The sequence below is a fragment of the Asparagus officinalis genome, chromosome 8 (genome assembly GCF_001876935.1).
Source record: "Asparagus officinalis chromosome 8, Aspof.V1, whole genome shotgun sequence".
Classification (NCBI taxonomy): Eukaryota; Viridiplantae; Streptophyta; class Magnoliopsida; order Asparagales; family Asparagaceae; genus Asparagus; species Asparagus officinalis.
The window spans coordinates 69,016,855-69,021,119 of NC_033801.1; the positions used below are offsets into that span (position 1 = coordinate 69,016,855).

A 4,265-nucleotide genomic window follows, 5' to 3' on the forward strand; every position below is an offset into this window, starting at 1 on the left:
TAAACTCAATGAAATTTTCTTCCTTGTTGAATCCCTTTGGCTATAGCTATTAAGAAAACTAACATTGACGAGACACAATGTGGCTTGGGGCTGTCTTTTGGTAATGGTTAAAAAAAAATTAGTTTATACATCACCAAAATTAAAAAATAACTTAAATGGGAATTCTACATGGTATACCTGTACAAAATGAACAATGTGTCTTTTCTTCTATGATGGTGGCAGTGGTATGTTGGGTGGTTGGATTTTTTTTTTTTTATTTTTTTTGGTAGGGGGGGGCGGGGGGTCCCTTAACAATGCGCACTTTTAGATGGAGTGGGGGGGTCCCTGAACAATGCGCACTTTTAGATGGATCATACAAACTGAATATCAACTCTATTGATCTTAATCTACAGCATGTAGAACTCTCAAACAAAAGAACTAACTGATTTTGAAGTTTATAGCTCGCAATAGCATAAAATAAGAACAGTTACAACAGAAAGATGTGTTTAAGGCATATATTGTTCCAAAACCATACAAACTGACAGAAATATAGGATATAATTCTTAAGTAGCAAAAAAATATATAATAGTCAGACTAAAAATTAGCAAACACAACTTCATGAGCTCTAGCAAAACAGCAAAAGCATAAAAATAAGAAATATCTGATTTTGAAGTTTAAAGCTTGGAAAAGCATAAATAAGAACTGTTTCAGTATAGAAAGATGTGTCTTAAGGCATATTATGTTTCAAAAGCATTTGAACTGACCAAAATATAGGATATAGTGCTTCTAGTAGCAAAAAGAACTAGAAGCTGATCAGGTCAAGAATAAAATATAACAGCAACATTCTAATGATCATAATACCACCAAGCTTCTTGAAAACATGCGTGAAACAAATAATGTAGAGAAGAGTGCTTGCTGTGAAGCATATTTGTTGATTGCACGCTTAGAGGTGCAACATGCACTATTAGAACTTTTTGTTTACCAATTTGAGATATTGATGTAGGAACAAAAAGTGACTTGGATTATTGTGAAAGTAATATAATATTTTTAACCATTTCTTTCAATTCTTCCCCAGTATATCCATTAATAGATGTTCTTCTTAAATCTTCCCAGTCGTTAAATACAGAGCATCCTATTTTTCTTTTCCATATGGCGTGAAAAGTGTCTGGATCATAGGATATGGGTGTTTGAGTGTCATGTGTTTTCCAAGTATCCAACATGGCAAAAATTTTATAAGGTGAAGTGTCCTGATAACACTAATTTGAAGTGAGTTCCTTTACCTTGTCTTCTCCAAGTTCCTCCACTAGCTAAAATTTGGTAAGGACTAAAATGAACATTGAATAAGTATCCTGAAAAAACTTATCAATTTTGTAACTGTCAGGTACCAATTACTAGCCCCTTCTCCGCATATCAAGAATTGTTTCTCTGCACTTCATTTCCCCCTGCCACTTGAAGAACACTATACAGCTAAGTCCAGGAGGCTTAAATTAGCATTACCAGTGAAAAACCACATGCTCAGGTGAAATACTTCATTTTTCTCTTTCTGTAATATAAGAGAAATCAATAAAGGAAACCATTTAGTCTTTTACTGTATATTTCAACAATTATGTGATATTTTTCATTTATTTCCCTCATTGATGAGAAGCCAAAAGCATTTTAGGCTTGTGTTCAGATTAGATTCTAAATCTCTAAGCATAGAAGAAAGCAGCCTACTCTTAGTTATGGTATCAAGAAAATCCTGTGTAATAAAATTGTAGATTTTTCATTTACTTTGCTTTTTACAGTACAAATAATAAAATTGTAGATTTTTCATTTACTTTGCTTTTTACAGTACAAAAACATGATGGAATCTTTCCTACCACTTGGGCAGTGAGTTGTATAACATGGCATAAATGAGTTGTTTTACCCAAAACTATTCTAAAGACATAGATAATATCATTATACTACAAACCTGAAGACTATTGGACAATAATCTTTCCACTGGTGTTAGTTGGGAACCTGCTTTAGGAAAATCCTTCCAAAAGCTAATTGAAATAGAATAATTCTAAAAGTCTATGCACAAACAACGTTCTAATTTCAACAAGATTATGAAAAAATTTATCTAAATTTGAGGATTTACATTGTCATGTATTCATGGGGTACCCAAAACCAGAGCCCGCTTCGTCCCCAAGCCCCTCACAACTGGCGAAGCCACCACTGAGAACAGAGTGAACGAAGTGTAAAGTATCCCCATCAACGTTGTTCCAAGGTCCCCCTTCTGTGATCTCCCACAAACAAAAAACAACAATCAACACGGACCAATTCGTGATCAATCAAAGGACAGAGCAGAGGGGCTCACGGTGTTGACAGTGCTCTCGAGATTCTGAGCAGCACCGTAAGCACAGAAGATGAAGAATAAAGATAAACTTAATATGTGAGCATCTCGGGCATGGCTCTTCGAAGAGGACTGACCCACTTCGGCCAAAGGGTCGTCCTCAATCGCAACAACAAGAGACCTCGCTTCATCCCCTTGATTATGATTCATTGGTAAGCTCTCCTCTATCTTCACTCAATTTGGGCAAAGTTTCAGAGAGCAACAAAACCCTAATCCAGCTGCTCCCTACAATAGATCTTCAACAAATCTGCCCCTAATCGAACACATCGAAATAAAAATAACAATTTCAGTAAGAGGGGGGAAACAACAAACATTGGGGGAGAACGGAGCGTTGATCTTCTTGGTCCTGGAGTAGGTCTTCTTCTTCCTCTTCTTAGCGCCACCGCGGAGGCGGAGGATGAGGTGGAGCGTCAACTACTTCTGGATGTTGTAATCGGCCAGGGTCCGGCCATCCTCGACCTGCTTTCCTACGAAAATGAGCCGTTGCTGATCCGGAGGGATCTCGACACCATCGAGGTCGGCGTGGAGATGTGTGGGAAGTTCGAGCGGAGGAGGATGAGACGCAAAGGAGGAGATTGGGAGATGGCTGAATGAAGAATTGGGGATTTGAATGGGTTTTAGGGTTTTTACGGAGCGGTCAAATGAAAATTTAGGGGGGAAATTGTGGCGCTCGGTCTTAAAATCAGAAATGAAAATGTGCGGGATCCGTCCCCCTAGCTCCTTGCATAATTTAGCCCCAAGCCTAATTCAAACTCAACGCTTTATTTTAAAGCGTTGTCTTAGATTCTATTGTGACGATTAGAACCGTCACAAAACTGTTCCCTTAGACAGTTAAGGGGACGGTTTAAAACCGTCCCCACCGAACCGTCCTCGTAGACCTATTTTGTGGTAGTGCGTGCGATGCTTGAGGACGGAGATTTTTTTTTAGGCTGAAAATTTCAGAGGCAGTGTAAACTGTATAGAATTCACCTCAGCATTGTATATATATTTCTTTCTTTTTGTGTTTATGCAGTTTCTTGCATACGTAAGTATTTATGTCTAGTTATTGTTTCTTTGTTTGCATATGTTTTTTGGGGTAAGGATCTTGTAAGGTCTAAGGCTTTCACATTTAGATCCTGCATGATCTCTACAATATGAAAATGTGTAACACTTACTCAAATTGTAATATAGTATTTCCACATTGTAAATAAACTTCATCTTGACCTTTCATGTCTTCGCCTGGTGCTAATTCATTTTTATGTGAATGGTTCTGTGATCCATTTCTCCTTTTTGACAGTATCATTCTACTTTTTTCTTCAGTGTAATATTGGCATAAATAGCAGTTTTTTTTTTATCATGAGATTTGTAGAAAACATTGCTAACACTCATGACTCTGTATTTATGCAATCATTCCCAATTGTAATCGGAGGTGAAGGGACATTTTTGGATGAAATTTAGTAGTGAATTGCATCTATTTTGAATTAGGGGTCAAGTGGAAGTCACATTAAGCCCTCTCTTCAAGCTCAACACAGTATTGAACCTTAAACATCGTTCATGCTATAATAACTTTCAGACTTAATAACACTATTTTCTCTGTCATTTTTATTTTTCATTTTTATCCTAAAAAGGTGCTTTTTATGATAAAGCAAAATTTTTGGCCCTTCATCTACTATTCAAGCAAAAGTAAAAATTTTTACCATGAAAACGTTGTTCATATTGACTATTTTTTCTATTCTTGTAGGGGATGATTTGAACCTTTATCAGATATTTCACAAATATAGATCTTTTTTAATTATATCAAAGAAAATTGGTAAAAATTGATAAAACTTAATAAAAGAGGAGGAGCCTCACTCTCATCTTAAGCTCCATTCCACTAGTTAACTGTTGATGCCGACAGGTCTAAGACCTTGTTTATTATTGTTGACAATATAGT

At 36.4% G+C, this 4,265-nt stretch overlaps 1 long non-coding RNA gene across 1 annotated transcript; it reads right to left on the reverse strand.

Moving 5' to 3' along the window:
• LOC109822823 lies at window positions 2,123-2,709 on the reverse strand. Its single transcript, XR_002242277.1, has 3 exons — window positions 2,666-2,709; window positions 2,318-2,578; window positions 2,123-2,236 (listed from the first exon to the last, which is right to left on the reverse strand). It is a non-coding gene; the product is annotated as an uncharacterized LOC109822823 (long non-coding RNA).